Below are 9,763 nucleotides of genomic sequence, written 5' to 3' on the forward strand. Positions count from 1 at the left end.
CAGCTAACACGCATAATAAAATCTCAAGGGCTTGCCAACTAGAGGTGTAACCTATAAACTGGTTCTAATAGCAGTTCATTCTGTGACAGACACTGCATGATGGAAGCATCCCACAGAGTAAAAGAGCTTCTGTTTGCACAGAATACCATGGCAACTGGCAATGCGTCCCGATAGAAACATTAGGATAAAAGCAATCTAACAGAGATTTGGAAGGATCAGAACTTCCCTGAGAGCCTGGTCCGTTGGAGGGTTTGCTCCTGGCTTGAGCTGTGAGGTCCAAGAAGCAAAAGCTGGGCAGTGACTTGGGGAGGGAGCTCACGGGAGATGGCAGGAGGTTGTCACCTGGGGGAGAGAGAAGTAAAAGCCCAGGGTCTCGGAAACCACCACATCCTCTGCAGCGGCCAAGGCAGCTGGAGAGATGGAGGTGGTAATAGCCGTGAGACCGTGGGTAAGGGGACGGTCTTCCCTCTCATTCCCCACCCTGCAAACGCTTCTATCTCTCGCTGCTGTTCCACTGGCCAAGGCCACACTGAGTCAGCTCGTGAACCTGGTACCTTGCAGCAGGCCTCCTGGTGTGAAACCCCACCTGACCATTCAGATCCACTCTCGGGCAGGCTCTTCCTCTTGCATTTGGACAAAAATTCTTACAGTCACCCTCAGATATCCAAAAGCCTCCAGCAATGTTAAGTCATTAAAAATTTGTTTCGATTCAGTGACGACTATATCCAGTCTGGTGCAATGAGTTAAAATTTCAATCTTCGTTCAGAGTTAACATCTTCTCTCTCAGCTAAGGTCTGACACGGCCAAGTGGACCTGGGGCTTCTCTCTCGTTGGCCTCTCATTCCCACACCTGGGCACCCACTCACTCAGGTGCCTCTGGGTCCCCAGGAGCTGAATCCCAGCCCCAGTTCTCCAGATATGTGAGTAATGGATTAAGATCGCTACTGGTTTCTGACCACCTACACCTTTGATTGACTCGACAAATTCATTAAAATATCCATTTGACTTTTTGACTTAATAAAAATTTACAGGATAACACTGTGCTAGATACTGCGTAAGACACTCCCTGCCATCCAGAAACTTTGCCTCTAGTTCTGATGAGAAAACATGTACACAAATAACCAGACCAGAAGGCCGCGTAGACTATGGCCCTATTGGTCATGAGCACAGTAAGTGCTACAGGAAATTAGCAAAGGAAACTATCCTTTCCAATATGGCTCATCGGAGAAGACTTTATGAGGGAGTGGGATGTGAATTTGAGATGTGAATGCTGTGTAATAATAATAGCTCAATATGGTGTTTTACATGGATATTACCCCTTAATCCCTTCAACAACCTTGTGAAGGGGGTACTATTATTATCTGTAGTTACCGCTGAGAAAATTAAAGCCTGGTGATATCAAGTAATTTGTCTAAGTTCTCATAGCTGGGAAGTGAAGGATCAGAGATTCGAACCAACATTGTCCATTTCTGAACCCTGGAGAGAACTTTCCAAAATGGGAGGTGGAGGTGGAATAACAGACAAAGGAACAAAGTGAGGAAAGGAGAACGATGGCTCAGGTGTGGCTTATCTGATAGTTGACCAAAGGGGTCACCTCAGCAGGAGCGACGAAGATAGTCTCGGGGTTAAACAGGGCAGTGGACTCCACGCTCTCCACTCTAAGAGCAGCCTTTAAGAACTCTAGGGCTTCCCTGGTGGTGCAGTGGTTAAGAATCTGCCTGCCAACGCAGGCGACACGGGTTCGATCCCTGGTCCGGGAAGATCCCACATGCCATGGAGCAACTAAGCCCATGCACCACAACTACAGAACCTGCAAGCCACAACTACTGAATCCCGTGTGCCTAGAGCCCATGCTCTGCAACAAGAGAAGCCACCGCATTGAGAAGCCCGCACACCACAACGAAGAGTAGCCCCCGCTTGCAGCAACTAGAGAAAGCCCGCGCTCAGCAATGAAGACCCAACGCAGCCATAAATAAGTATAAGTAAGTTTTTTTCAAATTGTATTAAAAAAAAAAAAAAAAACCTCTAACCGAAGAGCGTGTCTGGAAGATATGTGTCCCATTTGCGAGCTCCCAGCGCCGCTGGTGCTGGCTACGTGACAGGTTTTTCCTGAGCTCCTGCCTGGGTTTACTTCTTTATTTCCTATGGCAGCAGGATTTGATCTGACAGCCCTGTACAGGAGGGTCTGTATCTGCACAGTCCTGTGTTCATGCACCTGGGCGGCTCATGCTGGTTCCTCTCCTTTTCCTCAACCCAGATAAATAAAAATGCCAATCAGAAGTGTCCAGTAGGGGGCTTCCCTGGTGGCGCAGCGGTTGAGAGTCTGCCTGCTGATGCAGGGAACACGGGATCGTGCCCCAGTCCGGGAAGATCCCACATGCCGCGGAGCGGCTGGGCCCGTGAGCCACGGCCGATGAGCCTGCGCGTCCGGAGCCTGTGCTCCGCAACGGGAGAGGCCACGACAGTGAGAGGCCCGCGTACCGTAAAAAAAAAAGAAGAAAGAAAATAGTGTCCAGTAGGGCAGGCTGCTTTGGTTTAATCTTCTGGTGTGTTTAGAGGGTAGGTTCGGTGGGGAGAGACATGAGCGATACAGGAAAGAATAGACTCAGACTAGGGAATTCAACAGCGGGATGATCTAGAGGGTGGATCCATCAAAACTAAGAAAAATCAATTCATCTGCCCAAAGCCAGTCACGATTTTCAGTGAGTTCTCAGTAGCCACAAAATGCCTTTTTAATTTTTTTAAAAAAGTCTGTATTACCTATTGTCATGTTTGGTGATTTATAGAGTTATTTCATTGTGAAATGATGAGACTAGTGATTTTTCTTTCAAAATCAGCAGCTCACACGCTGCTCCTTCATCCCCCCTACGTGACCATCTCTCCCCTGGTCTGGGCTCATGTGCTTTAATCCACAAACACAGTCACATTTGTCACCAAGAGCTTGCATTTACCAGACTCCCTAGCTACTACTTTTTTCTCCAAATTAAAAAGAGACAAATAAAATGGTAAGTGCAGCCCTTGACAGCTACAAGAGAGTGAGCTAGAACTTCAAAACTGGGGGTGTCCCGGTTACTGCTGGGTCTGCCCCTGTGTTGTAATGCCTATAAGGGTTCCTGTCAATGAGGTCCAGGAGGAAATTCCAAAAGCATCAGGCAGTACAATAATTTATACTTTCCATGTGGTTTTCCCCGTTTCTCAGAAGAGGTGTGGTCTCAGGTTTTGGATTCTCTTCTCAGGCATGTCTTTTTGATATAGTAACATTTGGAACCTTGCTTTTCATCTCCAAGAAGAGCAGCAAATGTGCATGAAATGCCCCTCTAGGAGTTGCAGACTGGTGTGCTGATAAGCTCTGTAGTAAAGAATTGCACTCAATTTTGTTCCTCCTGGAGGTCCCGATAATTTTCTTCCGGTAATAGCTATTGTCATCTTGTAGAACATGCTAGGAAGCACTGTGAAAGTGAAGGTATGCAGCATCTGGACCATCAGACTGGATTATAATAAAAGTCTTTTCATTGGACAGGAAGAAAAGTAATGGATAGTGCATAACAAAAAGTGGTTCTTTTTCATGCGACACCTGTAAATGAACTGCATATCCTGAATATAAACAGTTGCTATGAATTTTAAGATGCCCGAGATAAAAATAAAATAAATAAACCAGAGCTTATCAATTCAAGTCTCATTTTCATGCTGTTTCCCACAGAAATACACTCTAGGCTTCCAGAAAAATCTCTGGACTTTTTAAATGAACATTCTGAATGTAGCCGAGCTCTATGCCCTGGCTCCTTATTTCACCTGTATAAATAGGTATGACCCACTGAAAACTGCAGAGATGCAGTTATGTGCCAGGAAAGTACAATTGCAGATGTTTTTTTTTCCTGGAAACTGGGATGGAGCCCTCCAGTGGCTAATTTAATCAAGCAATGATTCCTACCTAAGCAGAAAAGCATGCAAAGAAGCAGCCGCACTGCAGCTGTAGCCATGACAAGGTGCTCTGAGTCTAAGAGACCTAGGAATAAACAGCCCTGTGACAAATACGCATTTCCCTGGGAAGAGGAAATAAAGCCTGAGGACAGAAGGAACACAGTTTACCTCCTTACTTTGTGGGTGGCCTCTGAAGCCATTCTCATCAATTTCATGGTGGTGATTTACGAAAGGGAAAGGCCTGGAATTCGGTGCCGCATCAACAGTTAGAGAATATTTGTGCCTAAAAAGAGGAAAACCACCTATTTCCATGACTCAAATGTCCCAAATGTTAAGCGATAAAGAATTTTCCATTTATCCAGAAATAATTTATCTGGCAGGTGCTATAGGTTGACTGATTATGTGCCCACAAATTCATATGTTAAAAATCTAACACCCATTGTGATGCTGTGAGGAGGTGGAGCCTTTGGGAGGTCATGAGGTCATGAGGGCAGAGCCCTTATGAGGGAATTAGTGCCCTTATGAAAGCGACCCCACAGAGCTCCCTCGCCCCTACTGCCGATGCGGGTGCAGGTACAGTGAAAAGACAGCCGTCAGCTAGGAGGAAGGTCCTCAGCAGACACGGAATCTGCCAGTGCCATGATCTCGGGCTCACAGCCTCCAGAACTACAGGAATAAATGTCTGTTGTGTATAAACCACCAGTTCGTGGGCTTTTGTTATAGCAGCCCTAACCGAGTAAGGCAGACGTTGGTACCGAGAGTAGGATGCCGCTGTAACAAATCCATAAGAATGTGGAAGATGCTTTGGAATGGGGTAATGGTGAGAGGCTGGAAGAGCTTGGAGGTTCCTGCTGGAAGAAGCCCAGTTGCCATGAACAGACCACGAAGGGCGATTCTGGTCAGAGACCAGAAAGAAAAGAATAGACTTCTAGAGAAGGCCTCAGTTTTTTAGAGAATACCTAAGGAATCCTGAACAGAGTTTTGGTGGGAATATGGACAAGGAAGCCCATTCTGATGAGATCACAGATGGAAGTGACAAACAGATGACTGAGTGATGGAGGAGAGGCCAACCTTGTTACAAAGTAGCAAGGAGCTTAGAGGAATTACGCTTACCTCGGAGGCTTTTGTGGAAGGTACGGCTTTCGAGGGGTGAAACTGGGTATTTGGCCAAGAAAATTTCCAAGTGTCAGAGAAATTGCCCGATGCCTCTTGACTGCTTATAATAAAATGCAAGGAGAGGGCTTCCCTGGTGGCGCAGTGGTTGAGAGTCCGCCTGCCGATGCAGGGGACACGGGTTCGTGCCCCAGTCCGGGAAGATCCCACATTCCGCGGAGCGCCTGGGCCTGTGAGCCATGGCTGCTGAGCCTGCGCGTCCGGAGCCTGTGCTCCGCAATGGGAGAGGCCACAACAGTGAGAGGCCCGCGTACCGCAAAAAAAAAAAAAAAAAAAAAAGCAAGGGGAGAGACATGACAAAGATGGAATTGTTGATCAATTATTGTGAGAATCAGGCCTGCCCCTCCCATCACAGGCCCTGAGAGCAAGGGCCTGGGGTCCACCGATTTCAAAGGAGGGGCTCTGCCCCACCCCCCTGCACTCCATCACCCCCCTGGTGGAGCAAAGCTATGGGGACATAGCTGCCTCCTCCCAGACTTCAAAGGATGCCTCCAAGAGGCTTAGGTCCAGGCAGAGAACCGAGCGGGGAGTGGGGCTGCTGCTGAGAGCCCCCGCTAGGGCCACGCCAGCGCGACAGCAGAGGGGAGCCAGTGGACTCAGCTGTGGTGTGGTGAGTTCCCGTAGAGAGAGCCGCATGCCTGGGCTCCCACCCAGCAAAGTCCCCGGGGCAGGCCCTCTAGAGCCCTGCAAAGGGGGGCTCCAGAATCCCTGTCCCAGTGTGTCTGGAAGGCAGAACCTCGTGAGATGGGCCAGAGGCCAGAACACTGAGCCCAAGGTTATCCCTGAACCTTGAGGTGTGACCCACCCTTGCCCTGTTGGATTTTGGAGGTGCTGGGCGCTCTGTCCTTCCTATGTCTGTACTATGCCTGCCTCACCACTGTGGTTTGGAACCAGAGATTCACGGCTAGAGAGGAATTGGAGTCTCCCCCACATCTGCTTTCGATGGTATTTAGAGGAGAATTTGGACTGAGACTTTTGAGTTGATGACAGACCAGAAGGATATGAACTTGCTGAGGGGGCAAAGGCTAAACAAACCAAGACAGCGGGCCTCGGTTTATCCAAGATACAGCTCAAAACCAGAAAGTAGTAACAGGAAAAAAAAATACTGTTCTGAACTTGACCTGTTGAATGCCACTCCTCATCAAGGAACAGAAAGGGCCCTCGCTGTCCTGCCTGCCGAGAAGCGCCGGAGGGTCTGCTCACGCATCCGCGGCAGAACGCGAAGACCACTTCCCACCTGACTGTCCATATCCCCCCATCTTGGCTCTTCCCAAGGATGCTTTCTCTTCTCTCTGGTCTCAGAGCGTCCATGGATCACCCTGATAACCAATACGTTCTTGGTTCAATCCAGCCTGTGGACCCTCTTCCCCAAAACTGTCCTTGGGGGCAGTGGCTGTCCACACTCCCTAAACGTGTGTGAGCTGCACAACCTCGAAATCTCACCTCCTTCCCTAACGGAAGTGCTCCAGATACGTCTGTGTGGGGTGGACTGCCACCGGCTCTAAGTAGGATGGTACCCAGCGCCTAGGTCATTTGGGGGTCATCTGGATGTGCTTAGGAAATCACAGAAACCAATTCTCAGTGTCTTACACATGAGTGACCCCTAATATTTGTTAAGTGATGGCCTGGATGGATAGATGAATGGTTGAAAGTGTGGTTGTGTGAGACATCAATTCCATTCCTAATTTTTAGGTAATGCATTTTTCATGTTCATTGTGACACGTATATATGGCTTCTACAGTTAAAATGAAAGAAAAGGAGCACTTGGTGTCCTCTCTGTGTGATCATCTTTTATGTGGATACCTATGTTGGGGAGGATAAAGCTAGCTACTGTAACAAGTGACTGCCAGCGTTTCCGTGAGCTAATGTAATAAACATTTATTTCTTGCTCATGCAAGAGTCCAGTCAATTCAGCTGTGCTTAGCTAGCAGTGGCTTTCCTCCCATGATGACTGAGGCATCCAGGTTCTTCTACCTTGCGGCTCTGCCATCCCCTGGGGCCACAGGACCCTCCTCAGCCACCCAGAAGGGGAACAGTAAGTGGAGAAGGCACACATGCTTCCTGAGAAAACCTGGCCTGGACGTGACACGCATCTCTCCTGCCCACAGTGCATCAGCAACGCTGAGTCACTGGACACACTGGGATGCAGGGTGGACTGGGAAGTAGTCCCTGGCTGGACCGCCGCCTTCCTCCTAGTACAAACTCACGCTAAGCTTAGAAAGGTGAGAGGGCTTCCCTGGTGGAGCAGTGGTTAAGAATCCACCTGCCAGTGCAGGGGACACGGGTTCGAGCCCTAGTCCAGGCAGATCCCACATGCCGCGGAGCAACTAAGCCCGTGCACCACAACTGCTGAGCCCGTGTGCCACAGCTACTGAAGCCTGTGCACCTAGAGCCTATGCTCCGCAACAAGAGAAGCCACTGCAGTGAGAAGCCCACGCACCGTAACCAAGAGTAGCCCTCGCTCACCGCAACTAGAGAAAGCCCACGTGCAGCAACGAAGACCCAACACAGCCAAAAATAAATAAATTTATGTTTTAAAAAAAGCACAAACTTTTGGTCAATAGCTAGCATCTTTGCTGTTTAACTTCAAAAGAAATACAAAACAATTAGCAAAGTTTTGTGGTTTTTTTTGGCGGTACACGGGCCTCTCACTGTTGTGGCCTCTCCCGTTGCGGAGCACAGGCTCCGGACGCGGAGGCTCAGCGGCCATGGCTCACGGGCCCAACCACTCCACGGCATGTGGGATCTTCCCGGACCGGGGCACGAACCCGTGTCCCCTGCATCGGCAGACGGACTCTCAACCACGGCGCCACCAGGGAAGCCCAGCAAAGATTATTTTTAACAAGAATTCCCAATGCTGTTTTGAAAAGAGCACTCTCACATACTACTTCTAAATGACAAAACGTTTTTTGCTCTAATTTCAAACTGCTTTATTTAGAAAGCAATTTGCAGTATGTGTTATGACTCTAAGTTTCTCACGTCTTGGGATCTAGCGCTCCTTCTGAGGATCCACACTAAGGTAACCTTCCAAAACGTAAGATGTTGAACGTAGAGTTACGCATAGCAACGTAAAGTTAGGAAAAATAGTGAAAACTTATTACTAAAAGTTCATTATCTTATTAAACATTTGTCCAATGGCATATCTGTGTAGCCATTGAAATATTTATGAAGTATTCATGTTTTTTATGAAGCTTTATTTTTTTAGAGCAAGTTATAAAATTTTAAGAGCAGTATTATCTCAATTATTTAAAAAAAGAAAGTAGGGAAGTACTGACTCTACTAAATGTTTAGTTGAGGCTGCTTCTAGGTGGTGGGATATGATCATTTCTGTATTTTTCCATACTACTCAGACTTTCTAAAATTAATGTATATTACAACTTTATATTCAGAAATTAAAAAATAAAATTGGAGGGTAAGGAGAATGACCTCATCCAAGACAGATATTACTCAGCAGAAGTTGGTTGCATCCTTGCAGTAACTGCTCCCCAAGCTCCCATCGCCTGTCTCCTTGGTTGCTTTCCTCATGCTTGGTCTTGGCTACTGCCTACCCACCCCCAACCCCCGGAACATCACCAGGTGAAGTCCTTGTTTCAGCTGAGCTTGGTCCCCTAATCAAGTACTAATCAGTACTGCCCTTTGCGGCTGTGTCATTTGTCATTTCCTGGTAATAACACTACTTGCTCAGACTTTTAGGTCTGATCAACTCTGTGATCTTCTAAGAATAAAATGATTAGAGCAGTTCTTTGAAGGAGGCTGATCTGGAGCAAGACATCTGGAAGACTGGAGTGTGATAAAGATGACCTGATGCTTCTACCTCTTTATGTGGATACAGGATTCTCCGTGTCTCCAGGACTCTTCAGTGGCCTGTGAGCTCCTGGAACACACCACCTGCATCATCTTGGCTTTTCCAGTGCCTAACACAGTTCTGATCCATAACTGGCACTTAATAAATGTTTCGAATGAGTAAATGACTAAACGGATGGAAGGAAGGGTAACTGTTTAATGGTGGTCATGGCTGTTTGCTAATGGAGATCTGCCAGTCAATATTTATTGAGAATCCATGATGTGCCACTTGGTGCTTGGAGCTAGATTCCAAGGAATTGTAGTAGAAAAAAAGTGGATTGCTGCATCAGCTGGACCTGTAATCCAGTGTAAATGTGAAGGCTCAGGCATCTGTGAAGCCTTTTAAAGAGGCGTTTGGATCATCCTCCTAGTGCTAACTAAAGGATAAATGGTCCCAGGGCTACTGATCTGGATTAAGCACAGCTGGACAGACCAGGCAGAGTTTAGTCACTGTTTAGTTGGTAGTCTGCCAGGGTCCAGTGGTCACAGACAGGGTCAGCATGCAGTATCAAAGATTAACTCAAGGACTTCCCTGGTGGTCCAGCGGTTAAGAATCCACCTGCCAATGCAGGGGACACAGGTTCGAGCCCTGGTCCGGGAAGATCCCACATGCCGCGGGGCAACTAAGCCCGTGCGCCGCAACTACTGAGTCCGTGTGCTTGGAGCCCGTGCTCCACAACAGGAGAAGCCACTGCAACGAGAAGCCCACGCACCGCAACCAAGAGTAGCCCCTGCTCACCGTAACTAGAAAAAGCCCACACGCAGCAACAAAGACCCAGCGCAGCCAAAAACAAAACAAAACACACACACACACAACAACAAACTG

This window comes from Neophocaena asiaeorientalis, unplaced genomic scaffold, assembly GCF_003031525.2.
Source record: "Neophocaena asiaeorientalis asiaeorientalis breed wild unplaced genomic scaffold, Neophocaena_asiaeorientalis_V1.1 scaffold180, whole genome shotgun sequence".
Lineage (NCBI taxonomy): Eukaryota > Metazoa > Chordata > Mammalia > Artiodactyla > Phocoenidae > Neophocaena > Neophocaena asiaeorientalis.